At 40.3% G+C, this 13,457-nt stretch overlaps 1 long non-coding RNA gene across 1 annotated transcript; it reads left to right on the forward strand.

The window, feature by feature from the left end:
* The first annotated feature begins 1,705 nt into the window (after positions 1-1,705).
* Positions 1,706-9,441, forward strand: LOC133501339 (uncharacterized). The gene is made up of 3 exons (XR_009795157.1): positions 1,706-4,836; positions 6,435-6,530; positions 7,791-9,441. It is a non-coding gene; the product is annotated as an uncharacterized LOC133501339 (long non-coding RNA).
* The last annotated feature ends 4,016 nt before the right edge of the window (positions 9,442-13,457 follow it).

Here is a 13,457-nt window from a genome sequence, read left to right on the forward strand (position 1 = left end):
CATCCTGTTTGCAGATGATATTGTGATATGCTGTGAAAGCAGCGAGCAGGTGAAGGAACAATTAGAAAGATGGAAGCATGCACTGGAAAGGAGAGGAATGAAGCTTAGCGGAAGTAAAACACAATGTATGTGTGAATGAGTGGGGTGGAAGAGGAAGAATGAAGCTCCAGGGAGAAGAGATAGCAAGGGTGGACGACTTCAAATACTTGGGGTCAACAATATAGAGCAATGGTGAGTGAAGAAACGGGTCCAAGCAAGTTGGAACAGGTGGCGGAAGGTGTCTGGTGTGTTATGTGACAGAAGAGTCTCTGCTAGGATGAAGGGCAAAGTTTACAAAACAGTGGTGAGGCCGGCCATGATGTACGGATTAGAGATGGTGGCACTGCAGAGACAACAAGAAGCAGAACTGGAGGTGGGAGAAATGAAGATGTTGAGGTTCTCGCTCGGAGTGAGCAGGTTGGAAAGTATTAGAAATTAGCTAATTAGAGGAACAGCCAAAATTGGATGCTTTGGAGATAAGGTTAGAGAGAGCAGACTTCGATGGTTTGGACATTTGCAGAGGCGAGAGAGTGAGTATATTGGTAGAAGGGTGCTGAGGGGGTAGTTGTAAGGCAAAAGAGGGAGAGGAAGACCAAAGAAAAGGTTGATGGATGTGGTGAGGGAGGACATGAAGACTGTGGATGTTAGAGAGGAAGATGCACGTGATGGGCTTAGATGGAAAAAGATGACACACTGTGGCGACCCCACACGGGACAAGCCGAAAGGGAAAGAAGAAGAAGATCATGCTAGAGGTCTGTTCTCTTAGAAGCATTCTCATTTTAAGGCTAAAATTACTACATATGTCAATGATAAATGTACATGGGGGAAAAAGCAACACCTCAGTTTTGTTTTTGTTATGCTAGCGTGTAATTAACTACATTGTGCGCACCCATATTGTTCAGAAACTAGAGCAAAGAGGCACATCTGTGAGATTAGATTGATGTGCAGTAAAATTTAACTTTACAGGAAAAGTAAAGACAGTTCATCTATTCAATACAAATTGGTCTTTATTCCATAATCATTGGTGCTGGTTAGCCTTTGTTCAGAGTTTAGATTTATTTTGAATAGGTTTAAAAATCCCTTGTGAGGTCCTCATTGGCTGCTCACAGACAAAACATCTGCTGATGGTATTCAGGTCAAGAAATGATTGCCTAGTTGGTGCACTTGAGGATAAACTCAGAAGTGGAACGGGACTCAGAGCATAGAGTTTAGATTAATACACTGTCATAGATAAAACTGTGCAGCTGTCTGCTTTGTGACATTCAGATTCATTGTTATTCATTGAGGAATTGAGGGAAATGTTGGAAATTACTACTAATATGAATGAATATCTGGTATTCTGGTAAAAACAAGCCCAAGCTCAAAGCCCAATTCTTCCAAAAAAGTTCTATTAAAATATCAGTAAAAAAACATGACTGCATGGGTGGAAGTACCACAGCTTATTTTCATATTACATAGAGTATGTTGACATGTTGAGTCAGAAATTTGACATTTTTCAGGTTGGTGGAACCTTGATCTGATTCGATGAATGATTTGAACCCCAGTCCTTAGAACTGTATCCCCCGCAATTGAATGGCAACCAGTTCAGGGTGTAGCTTACCTGAAGATAGGCTCCAATACTCCCCAGACACTTGTGAGCTGTGTTTACCCTAAGGACCATGCTTGATTTACAACCCAGGCACAGTCTATGAAACACCACACAGCAATACTTCGAAACCTCGGTTTGCTTTTTGTTACGTTTTGGCTCTGACTCAACAGAGCTTTGTAATCGTGTGTACTGTGGAGCTATTAGCTAATAAGCTAATTAGGACCTTGGAGCTATCGGTAGCTAATTGAATTACAAAGTGTTTTTGCCCAGGGTATATGAAATAAAATGTTACCATGAGGTATCTTGTGCAAAAAATAGGGCATGTTCATACAGTTGAAGACAGAAGTTTACATACACTGTACAAGATCACTTTTTTTTTTTTTTTTTGCCACGTTATCTGAAGTCAACTCAGACTAAGCCTCTTGTTTTCGGTCATTCAAGGTCACCAAAATTAGTTAATTTTGTTGAATGCCACAATAATGAGAGAATTTCTTTGAAAGTTTAATATTTTCTTCAAGGTCAAATGTTTACATAAATTTCCAGAGTATCAAGTAGCACTTCCTTTGAAGTGCATGACTTGGGTCAAACGTTTTGAGTAACCTTCCACGGGCGTCTGACTGTACTCTGTTGGAATTGTGGCCCATTCCTCCTGACAGAACTGATGTAACTAAGTCGGGTTTGTCGGTTGCCTTGCTCACATACACCTTTTCAGCTCTGCCCACAAATTTTCAATGAGATTCAGATCAGCGCTTTGTGGTGGCCTCTCAAAGACATTGACTTTATCCTCAAACCGCTTTTCAACCATGTTGGGAGTATGCTTTGGGGTTATTGTCCATTTGGAAGACCCATTGGCACCCAAGTTTTAGCTTCCTCGCTGATCTCTTGAGATGTTGCCTTTATATTTTCATGTAATGATGCAGTCTATTTTATGAAGAGCTCCAGTCCCTGCTGTAGGAAAACAGCCCCACAACATGATGCTGCCTCCTCTATGCTTTGCAGCTGTATGGAGTTTTCAGGTCTACACGCTTTCCCCATTTTCCTACAGATGTAATGTTTGTCATTCCGGCCAAATACCTCTATTTTCATCAGACCACAGAACATGTCTCCAGAAAGTAAGGTCTTAATCTCTTTTTGCAATTTGCAATCTGTCATTTTTGTTTCTTTCAGAGTAAGGCCTTCAATCTTGGTGTGTAGCCTTTTAGCCCAAGTAGGTGCAGGAATTTTGACAAACAATAATGACAATTTCTTACCAGCTTCATCCAGCATCCTCACAAGGGCATTAGAGTTTGTTCTGGAGTTGATTTGGACATTTTGGACAAAAACACATTCATCTCTGGGACACAAAGCCCATGCCCTTCCTGAGTGGTGTGATGACTGGACATTCCCTTGACGGTTCTGCTTGTGTATAATTGTTTGAACAGATGAACGTGGCACCCTCAAGCATCTGGAAATTGCACCCAAGGATGATTCTGACTTGTGGAGCTCCACGAGTCTCTCTCTGGTTACCTGGGCAATTTCTTTTGATTTTCCCACGATTTCAAAGAAGGAAGCAGTGTTTGATAGTATGGCCTCAAATAAATCCCCAGGTGTGGCGTTAATTAACTCAGTTAACCTATAAGAAGCTACCAAAGCCATGACCTCATCATCATCTTCCTCCTATTCTTTGAAGGCATAGTACATTTTGTGTATGGAAACTTTTGACGTAGAAGAAAATAACATGGAATTTTCTTCAAATGTACATTGTGTTTTGTTTTTTAAGAATATGGCTACAGAAAAATGACATACCCTGGAAAAACTCCAATTCTCAACAAAATATTTTATTTCTTGTCAAAAGTAATTAAAATCAGACATCACCTAAAGAATTTCTAAAAAAAAAAAAAAAAAAGATTTGAAAAATGCCAGTGTAGTATTAAAAAAACGGTCAAAGATAGCTGGGACGTGCTACAGCACTCCTGTGAACTTAGTGAGGATAAGGGGCAAATGGATTGATTGTTCAACACCTTCTTGCCCTGGCAAACTTTTTGTCTACTTATTTCATGTAAAAGTTTGTATGAAACAAGTGAAATTTGTCTAAAAGGAAGGTAATGAGTATTGTTTTTTGTAACATTTTGAGTATTTGCAGTGTGGGTGTTTATTTTCAGTTTAAAAAAAAACTGGCAGTATCATACTGCATTCATTCATTCATTGCAAATACTACATGTGCTGAATCTAGTTAAAAGCTAGTTTACGACAGGACACCTTATAAAACACTGTTTGCACAAGTCTGCTTTTCAAAAGATGGACATACGGTATTTTTTAAAAAGAACTCAGCCAGGTGCAGGTGAGTGATTTAAAAAAAACATTGCCTGATTATATTTTCTTTTTTTGTGTAGTTGTAATATTGTATATACTACATTTCCAACAGTGTTGTCTATTACTTAAATCAAAAGGTGACCTTGTAAACAACCTCTTTCTTCTTTAATATAGCTAAAGCAACATGTTTTTAATATTCCTTTTGTCGAAGATGAAATACTCAGTATTCATGGTTACAAAACGCTTCTACTTTTCTGACAGTAAACCAGACTTTTATGATGTGCTGAATTTATAGATTAACAGATATAAAATGCGTTTACTGTTGGACTACATTTTGATATTACTTCAAAAAATGCAACTGTTTTTTTTTTGTGTGTTCTTGTGTACCTATAGACCATATTCAATGGAAAATGTTTATAACAAAAAATCTTTTAAATAATACGTTTTAGAGCTGTAATTCCAATTCCCTGATTTCATGAAACCACAATATTTTTCCTCACAGTTATAATATCGCCTGAATTTGATACCGCCCCTTCATAATTTAGAAATTTCACATGACATTCTCTTTTCTTTGGCTTTTTTGGTGACACATCACCTGAAGTATTTTTGCTAACTGTTTCTCAAATTTAACGTCAATCCCTCATTTGTCTTCATTAGGATCAGGGAAGAGTCAGAAATGATCCCTGCTGATTTTGGAGGAGAGGCGGGGAATACCCTGGAGTGGTCACCTTCGATTGCAGGACACATAGAAAAACGAGAATTCCCACACTTATATTCACACTAACAGACAATCTGGAGTCCTGTGACCCTATTATGCATTTTTTCAGAATATTGAAGGAGTACCCAGAGAAAACCTACGCAAGCACGTAAGACCACACAAACTCCACACAGCAGTGCCCGAGCTGATATTCGAACCCGTAAGATCTCGTTAACCTTTTGACTTTTGATATACCTGCTTACCATGATTCCAATATCCATCCATCCATTTTCCAAGTCGCTTATCGCTCTAAATTTAACATCAACGTTCTTATTTCATACCATCTGGCATGTGCATGAGGTCTCGGCTGTCATTTTTCAAGGTTAAATGTCTTTTTTTAACAGTATTATTAACAGGGGCAAACCTATTTCTACACCTGAATAACCTCAAACTATAAGCTATGCTTCGCCTGGAACTGATCACATGAAATCCTCATGAAACGACAAAGTTCCATTGCTACGGTGTCAAATTTGTACCCAACTGGGATTATGCTCTATTTAATCTCTAATTTATGATAATGCAGCAGTAAAGTCCCAATTCAGGTATTTGTATGCAAACTACTTCTGGGCCATGACTGTAAAACAAATGAAAGCATCCGGTGTATCATCTTGTGCCATATGACAATGATGTGCTCTTACGTCACGTACAGTTTATAACCTCAAAATGTAAATTGAGGAGCCCCTTTTTTTCCTATTTCGAGAGATAAATAAATGTCCCCGAATGGCGTGTGTTTGACCTCAAAGTGTTAAAAACTACCTTTAAAAGATGTTCTTTTATGATTACAAAGCTCGCATGCAAAGACACAACAGTCTCTTCTTGTTTGGCAAAAATTCACATCTTTAATATGGTCAAACAGTGCACTGCACAAACTAGTTATTCTGTTTCTGCATAAGTCAACCCTTTGGGCATTGCTGTATCGCCGCCATTGCCAAACTAACTGTCCGTTCACCCAAGACAAACACTAGAAAAACAAACACTCAGAAAGCAACCACCACAACCTTTGATCACTTCGGTAGCTCAATAAAATGACGCTTATGGGCAGACGGCAACGCCCCGGAGAGGGGGCCCTTCATGCACATCTGTGTGGCACATGTGTGCAAGAGGTTGTAAAAGAGCCAACACCTCTAGCATGTTCACTGAGCAGGAGACGTTGTGCCCATATGAAGCTAAAACGCAGCTTTAAAAAAACAAACACACAAACAAGAATAACTGTGAATTCAAACCATCACCATGGCTCCAAACATAACACTCTTACGCAAACACTGCCCTCAATAATGCAAATCAAGCATGTGGAGCATGTATCTGCTTGGAGACAACCGACACACGCACACACACACACACACACACACACACAAACAGACGCGCGCGTGCCCGCACACACACACATACAAAGTAATATTTGTTCCATTCAGGCTACTGTAGCCTGCAGGGATAAGCGCTAAGCCCCCTGGCTTGCAAGGTAGCTACTAAATGCAGCATTGTGAGAGAGTCAGAAAGGCCCTCTGTTACTGACAGCTGTCTTCGGCAGAGCACACACAAAAAGGACACGACAAGATGCATGTAAACCGGGACTTACTCATGTCCTTCATATTGCGTGGAGCGCTTATTATCTAAGGATCCGGGCAATGCAGTAAACCAGCAATGGCTGCCTGTGACACAGTACTTTGCTTCCAGGCTGCCCTACTTTGTGTGTAGTTGATGACTTGGATAGCTGCTCTGAATGGCCACTTATTACTCTTCTTTTTGTATTTTTCCTAGTTGTGAGAGAAAATCAAGTGGCGGCCTACAATTAACAACAGGGAACAGATAAATGCTGTGTGCGCATGTCAAGCAGTGCAAAAAAAGGTACGGCAGGTAAGACAGCAGTAATTTGTTTTAATCATCAAGTGGCACAACAAACAGACTGTGAAATGTGAAGACAGCAATCATACCCTTTTGATAACAACCACACAGAAAGTAATGGGCTCATATAAACGAGCAACCCTAACCCTAACCATACTTACAATTTCGAGTCTTCAATTAACCGACTCTGAATGCTTTTGGGAACTGGAGTGTGTAGAGAAAAACCAAGCAGGGGAGAACATGCAAACTCCACACAAGCAGGGTCAGGATTTGAACCCACGTCCTTAGAATTGTGAGGCAGATGTCCTCGACAGTCCTTTACCATGTCATGCATTGTACATGCACATAGTATTAGCTATGCTACCACTGGAGTTCTGCTATTGCATTTAATTGGAATTACTGTGATTATTCTTTGACAAACACCAAAGTTCCTTGCCTGCCTTGATTTGAGTTTAATTTGTTCACTGACTGTACTTGTAACTCAAAACACTCAAATCTGAAATAATCTTCCAACAGTAGAATGACGAAAGCTGCCATTAATCCATTCTAGCCTTTCAGAAGTTTCTTTTTAAATCTATTTTTTTAATCTGTTGTTTGTTTAAAAGAATTGCACTAGGGGAGTAGGTCTAGTTAGAGTAGAGGCTCATTGCCTAATTTTCTACCTGAGACTCCAGTACTTTTTTGTGCGTTTTGATGGTTGAAATGGGTTTAGAGCAGGTGGAGTGATATAAAGATATTTATACTGTATGGTCTTTCTATATGATGGCTTTTCAACTATTGTGGGTGAGCCTGAAACTTATCCCCTGCAATAAACAGGAGTTCACTGCACTCTTTGTCATTTGCTTTTATATTTACAGCCGAGAAGTGTTTTGCCATGAGAAAATGTTCTGTATTTATGACTTTACTACTATGTTACCGTAGGTTAGTCATAAACTTGTGTATCTGACCTTCGTACAGGGAAAAAAAAAAAAAAAGCTGACTGTGAAGCACTTATGCACCTCAAGGAACATCTTTGGTGTTCTTTTTTCCCCCCCACTGGTATTCAGTATTTCTGTTTACTTCTGGTCTCAATGTTGTCCTCATGTTTTTAGTGGTCTTGTTAATTATGGTTGGCAGAGTAATATGGATCAGCACAAAGTATGGACAGAAGGTTCTGTGCATATTTAATGTACAACACAAATTTGGCTCAACTCAGTGATTTTTCTTTTGTGTCATGTTCAGGTACTGCTTGATTCCGTAGGAAAGGTGTTTTTTTTTGTTTGTTTTTTTTAGGTGGATCAAGATCGCAAGCAGATAATGACCTCAGCTTCCATCTGTTGGGCACCGTGGGGCGGAGACACCTTCAACCTGCCACCGGTCGCTTGCCACCACAATCTGTCGCTCCCCATCGTCCTGGTGACATCTGCTTTTGGGTGACTGAGAGATGAATGCATGCACCATCCTGCACTGGGCTTAGAACATACGTCACGCAGGCCAATAGGCGCACACACAAACACACACGCCATCACTGGAGCACAGATGGCCACGGGCACACAACTGTGGAGATTACAATCTAAGCATACTCCGTTCCCTCTAACCACTCAATAACATGGACATGATTTCACTACAGATTTGTTGCATTGTGTTTTTTTTTTTATATTCCTCAAAAGTGGGCCTCGAGAAATGTTTCATTGTTGTGACTCATGTTTCCAACACACTCAAAATCTTTTGATAATAAATGACATGACAGACTCAATGACCTGCTTAAAGGAGGACGCACAAATTGTGGTTATGGCTTCACATCCAAATGCCCATTTGTTTGTGTTTATGCCACAGGGGAATTAAGTGTTATTGCTGACTAGTACTCTGTATCTATGGCGATATCGTTTTGCTTGACGAGAGTCCCCAGCCACAGCTGTCACAGTTATTTAGTGGCTCTGCGGTAACCTTGGAAACACCCTCTCCACTTCGACACACACACACACACACACATGCATGTACACCGGAGTGTTTGCACAAAGTGAAATCCTGATAAACAGGTGACATGCAGGCAATGTGTCGAATTCACACCAAGTGACGTGACAAAAGTAACATTATTTGTCAGAAAAGGACATCAGGGGAGAACTAGAGGAAATGGAAAGTGGGTGGGTGCCACTAACAGGAACACTGTCGCAGAGGACAGAAAAAAATAAAAGAGAGGAATTCAGGTCAGCATTGGGGGATTATGCATGCCAGACTGGGCATTTTGGTTCCACCTCTGGTCTGGATAGACTGCTGGGTGAGGGAAGGGCAAGTGGATGACTGATGGCTGAAGAGAGGGGCGGCGAGCAGCGCAAAAGAGCAACTAAGTGAGAAGACGGTCAATTAGAATCGACTTTCATCATTCCTCAGCGGGACCGGGCGAGTGAACACAAGGCAGTTGATTTAGCTGTGTCCACATGGATTGAGCTCCCCTTTGAAAAATCACAGTCACATGATATAAACTGCATGTGGAAGCCACAAGTGGCGCTATAACTCCTTAATTTCAGCCAAGAAAAATAATATTTGTTTGTTTAATATCTATCTATTGTTATAGAGACAAACTATATTTCACACTCAGATGCTCAACAATGGCCAATTTGACGAGTCCTGAATAAACCTAACATGCATGTTTTTTTTTCAATGTGGGAGAAAGCACAACTACCTGCAGAAAATGCGGGAGAACAAGAAAATGGAAATGTAAATTTAACACAAGCTGCCGAGAGCCAAGATTTGAACCCAGAACTTCTCAATTGTGAGGCAGACACACTAACCACTATTCCAAATATATATATATTTTTTGTGGCTGTACTGTGACCAGATATTGCCTTTCCCTTGACATTTTTTTCAATATCATTCATTACATCAGTCGGTATACTTTTTTCGATGTGCTGTGACTCACAGTTCTCTTGTAACCCGAGGTTCTTAGATGACTTATAAATGTAAAGACTGAATACAAGGTCTCGGAGTTGGACTCTAAATCTCCATTTGGTATTCATGTTGGCAGCATTGAATGACTTCAGCATCACAATTTATTAAATCGGACAGAGATGATGCAGTCCCAGTTTGGCTACCACATTTACCTGCGGGGGGAAAAAAATCTTTTTAGTTTAAAATGGTTTGATTTAAGGGGGAACCCTTGCCGGACCACAGCCCAAAGTAGAATCCAGGATAATGCCCTAAAAATGTGTAAGAGCCTTTTCACACTGCACATGGTAAGTGTGAAAGGACCGTGCAACGACAACATCAATGGGGGTGCGGTCATCCCATATTTGGAAATGGGGATGCAAGAGCCACGAAACAAGTCGGAAGGCTTTCCCCGATGACTGTACCACAACTTGGCAATCTGTATTTGTCATTGTAAAACAAATGGGAATTTCCTTTATCAATTTCACAACAGCATCTTTGAGTTAAAACCTGTTCTTGGGTTTTCCAATCCTAGGAAGAGCATTTTGAGGTGTATTTCAGGCTAACCAGGGAGCCACAGAGAGTTCTAGGTATTTTGGTATGGAAATTTTTCTCAGGCTAGTGGGGCACCACAATTATTATGCCTTCCTTGATGGCGCCTAGCTGTTTATAATATAAGTCTGCCTAAATAGTACTCGGGAATCACTCCACCTGTAAGTGCTCCTGAAGAGAACATATTTCTGAGCATCAGACACTTGGCATCATGGGAAACCACCCTGCCGCAACCTTCTCTCATTCATTCTGCAGCAGCTGTCATCAGCCATGAACATCCTTGCAGCTTCTTGTGCGGCTATTTGATGCCTCCTCCTGCACAGATCATCATCTCAGTAGAGATGTCTATGGCTATTTGCATCCGTGATCAATGCTCAACTGCAGGAACTACACTATCGTACAACTGTGCAGATGTCCACAAATTGCATAGCAAGGTCCATCCATTGTTGAAGCCGTCACAAAGGTCACGGGAGTGGCGGAGCCCATGCCAGCTAATATTGGGTGAAAGGCAGACTACACCTTGAACTGGTCACCAGTCAGTAGCAAGGCATATATTGACAATATCACTGAGTGGGAATTGATCTCATGCTCCCTGCACCAAAGTCAGGCCATCAGTATCCCTGAGTCAAAATGGCATCTAGCATATACAAAAGCTAAACGTGTAATATTTTGTATTTTTTAAGTTAGTACAGTTCGGCAGCACTTGCAGCTCCTCGGAATAAAGGAAATGATATTATATTGTAAGATTAGTTCTGATTTTGATTCTCATTCGGTGATTGCTTTTCCATGCCCATTCGAATCCCAATTCGAGTCCCCACCTAGTCGCTAACAGCCCTACTCGATACAGTCATTGTTTGCTCACTGTTGCCATCATTGGCCAAGTTAAATGCCAATCATTATAGACAACATCTCTGTCTTTGTGCAGGCACTGATTAGCCTACCCGTCAATCATTACACATACAAAAAAATATAGCTGTTAACGCGTTAGTGAATGAGATAGTTACACAAGTCAGAAACCAACACGTAAGTGGGTGCCAATTGCCACACATACAGTAGCTCCCTCCACTGGATCTGGTGGCTCCTAATTCAAGCAGACAGTGAGCAAACAAATAAAGCAAAGAAAATTCGTAAATGCACACTTTGATCTTGAGCTGTAATGAAATTTTTAGGCATTCTTGATCGATTGACCACATCTCTGTTGTTCTTGCATGGTTCTACGATGTAATGGACAGACCAAAATACTGACTGTCTGGCTGGACAAATCCAGGAGAATGACTCATGTGAATTAACTAACTAAGTAACTAACTAAGTAACTAACTAACTAACTAACTAACTCACTCACTCACTCACTCACTCACTCACTCACTCACTCACTCACTTCTTACTAGTTAACAAAATAATGTATAAATAAGATCAAATCAGAACAAATCCGGAAGATTGCTGAAAGCCATTCACATGTTTTTTTTTTCCAAAAGAACATTTTTCAGTAACCTAAAACTGAGTACGCTGTGGACTAAAGCCTCCAACATACATTTTTAAAAATACCCATGCTTGTGCAGACATCGTCTTAGCCAAAGTGTTGACAGGTAGTGCCAAGTTGGGGATAATATACTCTGGATGGGATCCCAAATGAAAGACGATCACTGACATTTGCCAAAGTGAAAGATAACTATAGACGCTGGAAGACCACTAAATGTTAAGTTTAAACAGGTCTAAATTTAATGGTTTGATTTCCATCCTTAAAATACCAGACAGGCTTAGGTTATAACTTGTGATTCCTGGAATGACTTCATGTTTCCTCTTGTTAAGCAGCTCTTAGCGTTAAGAATGGCATTTTTATGGATGTTTTATAGATGAGAAAGAAAAGACTTATCCAAGAAACAATGTCCGAGGTGTCAAAATACAAAAGTGTAGCATGCGCTACATGCTAGAGGCAGGTTTACCTTGGCCGGGACAGGAACCTCGATGGCTTTATATAACCAACTAGGTCCCAAAAGGTTTAGAAGCTGGCAGGCAGGCAAAAAAAAAAAAAACGGCAAGAAGAGGAAAGAAGATCAGAGGACAAATGATTAGAAGCCAAGAAGAAGAAGTGATGATTTCACTTCAAGACTGTTGAAAAACTGAAAATGAACTCAAAATGTACCAATCACACAAGTAAAGGCAAGAAGCTGAACCAATGTACTCAATCATGGAAAGACTGGAGCTGTTAATACTACAATAGATTAGCCAGAGACTTTGAAGAACAGACAACGGACAATGTATTCTATGATAGCACCTAGCATTCATTCATTCATGCATTTATGGTGCCATTATATTATTTGGAATTCAATGCATAATTGGAAGGTATGTACAGTATATGTCTCTTAAGCTGCACAAGATCAGCATCTGTTTGTGTTGTTTTTTTTATTGGCAAAACTATAATGCTGGCAAACACCGTGCCACTTATCAAAGTTAAGGCACAGTGTTTTGTCATTTATATGTTTTACAGTGGCTGACTTCTTGCACAATTTGCTTTTACCTTCGGCACTGAGGTAGATGAGTTGTTGGTGCCTGTGCCACACATCTCTGTCTGTAGTTTGCATAGTGTACTGAGGGTTTTCTCTGGTTATTTCCAGTTCCTCCTACATCACTAAAACATTCTTATTAGGTTAATTGAAGACTCAAAATTGTCCATAGCTGTGAGTAATTGTCTATATGTTTCCTGTGATTGATTAGCGACTAGTCCAGAGTGTACTCTGCCTCTCGCCCAATGTCAGTTAGGGCAGAACCCAGCTCATCTACAACCCTGACATGCTATACAAGCGGTGTGAAAATGGATGGATGAATTCATCACTGAAATAAAGACCCTGTTTTAGTTATTTTTACATTGTTGTTACCATAGTTGCCTGTACAGTTAATAATGGGTTCATGATGGAAACAGTTGAAACCAGGAACTGTGTTTTTATTTTCCGTGATTCTCAACAGTCACTGATTGTGTCATGGTTCATTTGCCTAACTTCGGTAAGGGCAGCATTGGTTCAGTTTCCATTTATTGGTGGTGTGAATGTGAGTGTGAATGGTCACGTGTTTGAAATGTACCTAGTGATTAACTAATGACCAGACTAGGGTGTATTCCGCCTTTTGCCCAGTCAATTGGAATAGGCTCCAGTTCCCTATGACTCTAAACGGGAAAATCACTAAATAAAATGTATATAACAATGCATGGATTTTCATCAGCAAAACATAAAAAAGTGGGATGTCAACCAGTCTCCCGTGACAGATTGTGTCCAACTTCAGAGATTCCATTGTTTTCTAATGCAAACCTGTACTTATGTTTCTTTATTTATGGAAACAGCAATGAAATGGGCGTAAACATTGCTGTATAGCAACAGAGTCACAGCTAAACTGCAACTCTGTTTTTGGATCCAAAGACTCTGCAAATTTAACATCACACTCTGAAGATTCCACTTGCTACCCCCAGCCAAGTGTCAAGGTAGCGCACTC

This window comes from Syngnathoides biaculeatus, chromosome 5 (assembly GCF_019802595.1).
Source record: "Syngnathoides biaculeatus isolate LvHL_M chromosome 5, ASM1980259v1, whole genome shotgun sequence".
Lineage (NCBI taxonomy): Eukaryota > Metazoa > Chordata > Actinopteri > Syngnathiformes > Syngnathidae > Syngnathoides > Syngnathoides biaculeatus.